Raw genomic sequence first — 10,886 nt, forward strand, 5'->3', positions numbered from 1 at the left:
TCAGTACTTCATTCAGATCCCCCTAAAAAAGGGCCTTTCTGTGGCCAAGACTTTAAATTACATACACACACACACACACACACACTTCAACGGACACACGACGCAAACACACCCACACACGAAACCACAAACAAAAACACAAGAACTCAAAGACATGTATCTACACTGATGAAAACATAAAAACAAATATGAAGAAACACACACACACACACACACACACACACCTGTCAAAATACTGTTCAGATAAGCATGACAGTATGTATGTCAACATGTACAGTTAAAATATGCAAATTCTTATTTAATAGTTTAGCGTGTTACTAAATTTAGTTGTCTAGACATTAATTTGTAGAAACTGAACTGGATTAAAAAAATGAGTGGTCTATAATCTAAAATTGTGGTATGTTGATGAGATTATTTGCCATGGTGTAATTATAAAAACAGACAATTTAAAGAGTAAACAATTATTCAACATGTTACAAAACATTAAGTAACATATTCTTGCATTGCTCTAAAATTTTTGCTGTGCGATTACATTTTCATCCAACTCCGCTACTTACTAATTCACAACACACTGCAAAAAGCTACAAGAGTACATCTCACAACTGAATGCTGAAGACATCTTTAGTCTAGACAGTGTGTGTATGTGAGCGTGTGCGTGCGTGTGTGTGTGGGGGTACAGACCCCTTTGAGGAGGGGGTATGTACTCCTCACATACACTCCGAGGCGTGGGAACTCCATTCAGTGCCGTGGCTGAGCTCTATTGTGGAACACATGGCAGTGAGTGTGTCTGGGGTGTGTGCCTGTACGTGACAGTAAGGGAGTGTGTCTCTCTGTGCTCCCACATGCTTACTGCCCTTTGCCATGTCTAGGAATGCAATACAGTATGCCTGACATGCACACATTTCTATTTTCATATATTTTGATTCAGTGATACTGGGTGGATACATACTTGATGAAATCTTGGACTCGACATAAAGAACTCATGAAAAGACTTGATAAGAACAACAACACACCTGTTATTTTTTTTTTCTCACAATACTTTCAAATATATTACAACATCAAATTTGGAGTGTCACACTTCAACTGTACAGTCATCACTCGCTGAATTCAAATATACAAAAATAAAATGTGACTAACACTTAAAAAGCCCTCATAATTCTACCTCCTACTTTGCTGTCTTTAAATGGTGCCACCTGCTCTGTGCTTTACACCATACACCATCTTTGGAACACTCCATTCACAACAGAAAAAAGGGGGGCATTGCCAACGCGGTATGAAAACTCTGTGCCAACTCACGAGCATATTTACCCCTGTCTGAGCCTCCACTCCGACACTGCTCTCCTCTCCACACTACTACACACTGTCTGAGCCTCCACTCCGACACTGCTCTCCTCTCCACACTACTACACACTGACTCCGCCTCAGGGACAGCATTTACTCCATGTTTTACCATTATAATGAAAAAAGACAAAACAAAACAAAACAAATGTATGCGTTCTCAATACAGATATCAACCCCCCAGAAATGATATTATTATTGAATGAACTGAAATGTTTAAAATTGGCTGATGTAGTGTTAATTTCTTTAACAGTGTATAGGAGAAGCACCCAACATTGTGAGGTGGTGTTCTGGAGGCCTATGCAGTGCGTGCGTAGATCTACGATGACTCATTCTCGTCACCCTCCTGCTAGCAACATAGCTCTATTAAAATAAGCATTCACAAATCAGTTCATGTATGAAGCCAATCACGAACCAACTCATCACCTACCCTTCTGCAAAAAGCATTTTACAGATTGTGACTGAAAACTCATGTACGACATCCACGATAATAATAAAATGTCCTGACCACCAAGAGTTACACACACAAATCGCGAAAAATAAATGACAGACTAATGCACAGAACCATGTTAATTGCTTAAATATTTTGATAAAGAAATTAATTTGCAAACGTGTTAATACAGCGTCTTACAACCCTTATTATTTATACAACCCTTATTATTATGTTATTTAACGTAAACTTTGAAAGTATATATTACAACAAAATATTTTTTTTAAACGTAATTGAACAAAAAAATACTGAAGCAAGGACTGAAAATCATCAATCGATATTTAAAAATAATGTCTAATAGCATTTTAGCAGACCAAATTCTTTAGGAGAACACATATCAAATTTGCAGTTATAAATATTCAAAATATTCAACATCAACATCGTGCTCGATATCATTATTCACAAATTCAGCAATTGCATCCAATATTTTGAATGTGTTTTTGCGCCCATGTATAGGTTTCAGTAAAATATATATTTTGGAGGCACATTTTATAATAATTTTCGAGAAGATTCTGGACCTTGTATTGTGAATAAAAAATGAAGCCCTTTGTATTTACCAACCTTTTTTCACAGCCTTGAAAACAAGATAATATGAGAGGCACTTTAATAAAGTTAAGAAAGTTAGCTCCATTTGGAAATATAAGGTAGGGTGAATTAAAATGTTGTGGTTCTTACAGTGTGGCAGTTAACCCAACGTTGCAGTATTCATGTTAGAGTCCTCCCCACCAGAAAGTGTTCCCTTTCCCTGTCTGCTAATCCTCACAAAGACCACCCCACTAGTCGTCAGGTAAGCCCTACAGAAGCCTCAGCTCTCAAACTAAGCCTAACTTAGCAAAAGTCGATAAGGAGGCATACATTACCAAGTGTTGTGACCTCTAGGCTGTTTATTAAAAGTCATATGCTGTCCATATTATTTTGATTGTAGGTAATTTCGATATTCTCTTTATCTATTCCCAGGAATCGCAAAAATCGTCACGCTGAAACATCTGAAAACCATTTTTGAAACTAAATTTGTTAAAATCATACATCTTAATGAAGTGCGTAATGTACCCTGAAAACATATACGCACAAGAGATGTATCTTATCTTTTTAAATTTAGAAATTCACAAAATCTAAAGCTTACACATTCGCTTGCATAATCTTAGACAGGAGCAGATGCGCAGAAAAAGAAAAATTACAAAAACAAAAATACAAAACATACCTGACAATGAAGGAAAGCGTCGTCAGGCATAGGCAATCCAGATAAGGTAGTTGATGCCCTTTTTTTATCCACTTTACAAGCAGCAAAGCTTAGTGCTGTAGGAGAGTGAGAGCAAGCAGTTAGCTCTGCACAGCCAAAGAGAGAAGTGGAAGAGAAGGCAGGCCAGGGGGCTGAGCCAGTCCCTCCAGCCCAGCTGCCTGCCTCCAAAGCTGGGCCACATGCCTGTCTACCACCCCCTGGTCTGGGACTGCCAGGCAAGGCCACAATGGGAGGCCATGAGGGTGCCTGGCAGGCGCATGTTCAGCCTGTCTGGCAGTTAACAAGTCTGAATGAAGAATGTTAGCAAACAGACAAACAGAATGTCCGCTGAATGCTAATGGCCCAACCAGTCCGGTCGCTGTGTTGGCCCAGGCCTATGAATAATTCAGCAGGCTGAAAAACTGAGTTCCCTCCCCTTCACCCCCCCTCATCTGAAATGCCTTCGCTAGATGGAGGGAGAGAGAGAGAGAGACGGAGAAAAGTATTCAAAAATCTCAGCTCTTTCGCTTGCTGCTCACTGTACACTGAGACCTCTTTTATATCTGAAAATTCACACACATTTTTATGTGCACATATGCAGACTCACACACACACACACACACACACGCACGCACACACACATGCACACAAACGTGATTAAAACAAGCAACACCTTACGTTTCAACACATAGAATATTTTTTTTCCTTGCGTAGAAGGCATCTCTCACTCATTGCCTTTTTATGTCTTTTGTTTGGAATTGGCACCTGTCCCAGAAAAAGCTCCGCTGCTGCACCGCCCTCCTGCTCTCCTTTCAGAGAGACAGCCAACGAGAGACAGGAAGACAGAGAGAGAGAGAGAGGGCGGTGCAATTCCAATAGAACTACTGGCACTTCCCCACTAAGAGACACGCAACAAGCACAGTGAACACGGCCATTTTCAACCTCTGCATTGAAAAATCTGTGAAACCCCAGGAATAACTCAGCTCTTCACACTCACATCAGCTTCCAATAACGCACACAGAGCACACACACACACAGGAATTATTTTTAAACAAAATATCCAGAAACTGAGGTTCAAATCAAAAGTAGATCCACATTGATAAAAAAAAAACAAGAAGATCAAGGAGACAGATAACAAAAAAAAGCTAAATTAAACTAATTACATAGCAAAGTTAAAACAAAAAAGCCAACTTGTTGCGGGATTTATGAGCTGGTCTTGGAGAGGGTTAAAATCCAAAGTAGTAAAAACCGTCCTTCTCTTGGCACTAGCTGCTTGAGGGGGAGGACCTTGCTGTAGAAATAGCACCAGACGCTTTTTCTTTTTTTCTCTTCATCTGTTGCTCTCTCCTGTCTACTCCACGCATGTGGGCAAGGCTGAGAGAGCGAGAGGGAGACAACGACAGAGGGGTGGGAAGGAGGGAGGGATCTAGGATACGGGAGAGAGAGCGAGTGAGAGAGAGAGAGAACTGAGTGGAGTGAGAGCTGAACTGATGATGAAATAGGGGAGCAGCACTATATGTAAGTCATTTTTTCATTACGTATTCGGCAGAGAGAGAGAAAGAGAGAGAGAGAGAGAGAGAGAGAGAGAGAGAGAGAGAGAGAGAGAGAGAGAGAAAGAGAGAGAAAAAGAGAGAGGGCAGGAGGGGTGAACTGAAGGGTGACACATACCCATTCTTCCAAGGACTCCACACACTCTCAATGTCATCCATTCAAAGTTAGTTTATTCTTAAAGTGCCTGCGTTGCTGATAAAATTATTTTGAAAAATCCTCTTTCATCTGAACTGCATATCTGTGCTATGGAAAAGCAACCAATGCTAACAAAAGAGTTTCAAACATTTTCTGGCCAAGCCTGTAATTTCTCAAATAACACAGGTAGACAAAAAATCAGTCTACTCAAAATGTCAAAGCACTGGATGCATCATGAGCAAAGAGGTGGATCCGGAAGAGTGATGTCCTTTTCACTCTATTTGCATTCCTCTCCCATGTGCACCTTATCCAAAAGCCTTTAGTTGTTTAGCACCTCTCTGCCTCTAAAACTATGTTGGCTAGGAGCAAAAAGCTGATAAGAATTTGGTGAAACAACTCGCTGTGGTGGAAGTGAAACAGCTGCCGTGCTGTTGCACATGCCGACAGAGAACTGCTCCACACACACAACTCAGATACTGTAGCAGTGCTGCAGTTATGGAAGGGCCTACCTTCTAATTATTTATTAACTACTGGATTTCTTAACCAAAAATTCCTGTTTAAAATAACACTCACTATACACACACACAAATACGCGCGCGCACCCCCCCACGCACACACACACACAGACAATCGTATTTTAAGTACCCTGCCACTTCATTTCTCTACTAGCATTAGGCTTTTTCAGATTGCGGAAGATTACTGTACTACTATTGTAAAACAACTTCCTGGCTCCTTTGGCCTCAGCACCCTCCTTAAAAAGAGTTTCAAACAGCTATTTATCCTGTCCAATCCCTGAGGTCGCTGCAGCACTACAGCCCAAGTGCAGGAAAAAAAAAAGATTGAACATGAAATGTTTTTTCTTGTGAGCAATGTGTGGCAGGTTTAGCCGTTCAAATATTCCATTGTGCAAAAAAAGATTTCATAAGGGGTTGCACTTAAATCTGAGCAACACTAATTTATGATTTGCAGACAAGATGAAAAGAATACTGCTTAACATCTAATATGGCTGTGTCTTCCGCACTCCCCAATTCTCTTTCGGACATTCACAAACGTGCAGACACATAGCTGTCTGTGTGCCTAGCACTGGGGAGGTAGTGAGAACCCTGCACCAAATCTCTCCCTTTCTTTTTTTTCACTCCCAGGATCCTCTTGGTAACGTCACATCGCCGCCATTGGCATTGCCAATGCTCTCTTTAGCCAGGAGAGGAGCCAGCATGTAATATTCGGCAAACAAACTACTACCGAATTCTGAAGGAAATTAATAGTTCAAAACGAAAATGAAAAGACTGGGAGCATGAAAAGTATGATTAACACCATTTCTTTTTTTCATTCTGATTTTCTTTAGACAAAAAGCGGATAGTGCACCTATTTTGGCATGAGGTAGAACGCTTTGACGTCACGTCTCACCACGTCTGTTAACCAATCACAGAATACCAAAGAGAAGAATGTCCATCACACAAAATCTACTAACATTTCACACGGATAAAATATAGGTACAGTACCCGCCACCCAAAAATAATAAATACATTCAAGCCATAGTCTCTGTGTATTCGTTCTTAAGGAGGCCTATTGTCAGTTTATTCTGTGCAAATACCCTCCCTTGTTTGCCATTAAATATATGGTATGACGGTTAAGCTTTGGCATACGTGTAGTCTTTTACACATTATTAAGTTCACTTGAGGATACAGTTTTGGTTTTGGATTAACATTATATGCCTCTATAAGGGCCCAACCTTCAGAGAGCTTACAGAGTATGAATACCACTGACTACATGCCAATCATAACAATCTGCTTACGACACTTCTCTGAGAATAACAGCCCATATTTGTGACAGTGGGATAATCACAATAATTTGTAAATCATTCGTGCTGTTTTAAAATTTTGTTAAAATTAGAATAACCACAAAGTCAAAATGCCTAGAAACATTATTCTAGGTAGCTTGATGTTTTAGAGAAATTCATAATAAATAACATTCCTGTCAAGCACTTTAGGTTTTACTTTTAGTAATGATCAAAAAGAGAATTTGTCTTAGCTGGTGAGGCTGTCTAGTTTCAAATAAAATTCATGGAAAGATGGGTTTAGTACTACCTAATATAAAAGGAAAGTGGTAAGTGTGCATTTAATCAAATGATGGTAATTATACTAACCAGGCTCAAATGAGTAAAACAGTCTTTCCCAAAACAAATAGCTGCCACTCTTCAATGAGCTGTTATGCATACATATCTGCACAGACATACAGATACATGTACTGATGTGGATGTATTCATTAGTGTATTCCAACAAATCGAAATGCACTGAGGAAACAAAATAGCCTTTATAGCATACTATTTAACCATTTAGAAATAAATATATATATATACACACATACATACACACACACACACACACACACACACACACACACGCATATATGTGTGTGTGTGTGTGTGTGTGTGTAAAGGTTTATGAAGCAAATAGCATTGTTGCTGTTCATTATAATGTGTGTGTGTGTGTGTAAAGGTTTATGAAGCAAATAGCATTGTTGCTGTTCATTATAATGTATTGCTTCAAGCCTAACATGTGTTGGTTTTAACTGACATTTAGTTAAAAGGCAACTTCCAAGATGTGTACAGAAATACGTTAACAGTGATGACACCCCCAAATTATGCTGCACATCAAAATGCTTCTGAGCCCCAATGTTCAATTTTTAAGAGAATTTTCGTACATGAGAGAACTGGAAATGATGGTCAAACCTCCAGCTATTTAAATGCTTCAAGTTATGCCTCTCCATATCTCAGAGATAAAACATGGACAGAGCTAACTATAGTATGGTTGTGATTTCTGAAAAGTCTAAAACAAGAACCGCAGAGGTTTACAAAGACATGCAACACATATGAACATATGTTTATATGTTCATCATTTTTGGAGAAAAAAAAACAGAAAGAAAGAAAAGAAAATCTGTCCAAACTTTGAGGTAGATAACCTGTGCTGTTCAAACAAACTGTATCACGTATTTGTCATTTTTTCAACATGAGCAAATTTTGTACGTAACAAGACCTTATGAGAGAGCTAAAAATGAACTTCACATACATACAATGAAGTGAACAATAAAGTCTTATTTTACACACACACACACACACACACACACACACACTCACACGTGTGCGCACGTACGACTTTTTTTCCAAGGAGAGGATGTTCTCGGCGGTGGTCGCTCAAGGGCCCCTCGTGTGCTTGTGTATAACCAACTTCTCAATTACACCCATGACCTCCGGGGTCAACTTCTGTTGAGATGTGAACAAAGGCCGTGACCCCGGGGTCAGAAGTGTTACAGTGGGAGCACGCCAGCCCCCTTTGAAAGGACGTGTGCTGTTTGCTTTGTGTAGGTAAAGACCACTAAAACACTGACAAATAGGGATTAAGAGGTGATCCCCTTAGGGATGTCACTCAGAGGAGTCCTACATCTGTCTTTATTAACATCCCTGACCTTTAGTGGTCATTTCAAGTCACAAATCAAAGCCACCTGACCTTGTACGTGGCTGCCACGGCAACTGCGCTCCAACACTCGTAATGGTGTTTCCACACAGCTGACGCTATAATGTAATTTTTAAGTACCACAATGCTAAATAATAACAGCTAAAACAGTAAAATAATAGAAACTGAAACACAGTTAATACTATGGTTCGGTTAATGCAGCTGAATGTCATGCCATGACGATATTTAAAAATAACAAGACATTATCAAAAATTACTGATACTTTCTCACAAAGTGGAAAGGTACAATTCAATAGGTTTCATTATATTTTTGAAACTACATTAGACTAAATGTTTGACCCCATACATTACTTTTGTTCCAAATTAAGCAAATCAAACCAAACTAAGAGGGTTTTAAAAATAAAAGAAGAAGAAAATGAAGAAACATTTTTTTAAATTTTCCCATAATTGCAAAAAGCTGCTGCTATGCTGGTTTTCCCTCAAAATGAAGGCACATTACATCTGATATTACCTATTAAAAATGTGCCTCTGGCTACAATGAAAATCTACTAGACGGAGGTAATGACATGATTAAAATACCCCTGTATTAGTGCTGCTGCTGACACATTTAATGTCATATGGACCACAGCAGAAAAAAGAACTTTAGATGATACTCATAAAATAAACTACAAATGCTTGCTCATTCAAAAAAAAAAAAAAAAAAAGATTGGAAACAATGTCTATGTTCTGAGTACAGTGAATTACAGAGTTAGACTGTGGATTGGTAACACTTAATGATGGTGTAACTCAAAAAAAGAGACAAAAACTGCTCTCTCTCTCTTTTTGCTGCCGATTTCACAGCTTTTGCCTGACCTGCTCAGCCTTTGCACTTAGCATCTACTCTAAGGGTAGCTATACTTTGCAAAATACACAGTATTAATATGATTCCTCTGCTCTCTCTCTCTCTCTCTCTCCTCTCTGACAGGCAGGCAGGCAGGCACACACACACACACACACACACACATACACATACACATACGCACAAAAGAAAGCAGCAGCCATTTAATCAAGATGAATATTAATGTAAACTCATCTGCAGAAATTTCATATATATCAGTTTCAAAAAGCATAATAAACAATTATTGAATACATTAGATGAAAAAATGTTTATGTTTGAATAAATCCAAGTTGAAAATAAAAACTTTTATGAATGCAGGCACTGACTGCCTCTGCTCAGCAGACAAATATCTAACACAGAATAAACATAAAAACTTGACATAACTGACACAAAAAACTTCAGTTTCTCATAACTCTGCAATAGGCTCACAAAACAAACATTGAGAATTTTTCTGATGAAAATTATGAGAATATTTTTTTATCAGTTCAGTGGCTCCTTATGCTGTAAGGGTGGGGCAGGAACAGAAATAAAAGACTCAAATCACAAAATGGAGGACCATAAGACAACATGGCTGTCAAGTATTAAATGAACTCAGCTCACACGCACCACGTAGAATTAGATAAAGCATTAGAAGGTGTATAATTAAGTGTGAAACATGCACATACGATCAAGGATGGTGATAATAATAATAATAATAATAATAATAATAACAACATGTATCTAAAGAAGCACTCATAACATGTACCTAAAAAAGCACTCATTTTGCTCAAAAGGCAAGCAAATTGCAAAGCGATAAACCTTAACCCAAAACCCTAAAATTTAACCCTGAAAATGTTCGAATCATGACCCAATTAATTAGTCTAACTTTTTCAGAGGATCATTTCTGAAATTATGTGGATTAGTACAATAGAAAAAACAATTCTAAATTTACAAGCAAACTTTTCCCCTGAAGCCTGCCACATAGCTCACGTTTGGGACAATGCAGTTCTGTCATGTTGTCATGCAATAGCGTAATTCATTCAATCCACAATAAATTTTGTTAAAGCTAGAGCTGGGGTCACTCATGTGATAACAAGATTATACAATATGAGGAAATATGTGATGTATTTCAAAGATATGGCCTATATTAAACATGATCATGAAAATCACAAATAAGTGATATGGCTTATATTGAAAATTACCGCTAAAATCACAAATAGTTTTCATGCAGTCATTCTGAATTTGGGCCCAACTCACTTACGGAGCAAGCATTATAAATAAAATAACAAATACATTCTCCAGAATATAAACTAAAATATGTAAAGGCAGTGTGGATATTCAAAGTGATTTAAATACAGATATAAACACTTACTTATTTCCATTAGAATTAAACAAAAACTTAATTCAGAGGGGAAAAACACTTCATCTACACTGTATATACTTCATTCACAAACTTTTTAGTTGGCTACTTATCATAAGTTTTAATGCTACATAGAAAAATCAAATTAAAAGTGAGTGGAGGAGAGGGAGCTTTGCTGAGCAAGTAGGCATAAAATGTACTTGGGAAATCTAAATATTCAAGAGGAGAGAAGTAGAAAAGAGAAAAAAGGCTGCAACTTTACAAGCAGACTATTTCAATTTTGGCTTGATGTTTTTCCATGTAGATATTTTAAAATTGTTAAGCTGAGATATCTCCACTTATGCCAAACTACATGTAATAAATTTCAGTAACATTATAAGTTAAAGTCATTGTGTGGGTACAATCCTATCCAGTGTTCTTTAAGGCAGTGTATGACGAAAAAAATTATATTGTTAAAACTGGTGT

This window comes from Chanos chanos, chromosome 1 (assembly GCF_902362185.1).
Source record: "Chanos chanos chromosome 1, fChaCha1.1, whole genome shotgun sequence".
Lineage (NCBI taxonomy): Eukaryota > Metazoa > Chordata > Actinopteri > Gonorynchiformes > Chanidae > Chanos > Chanos chanos.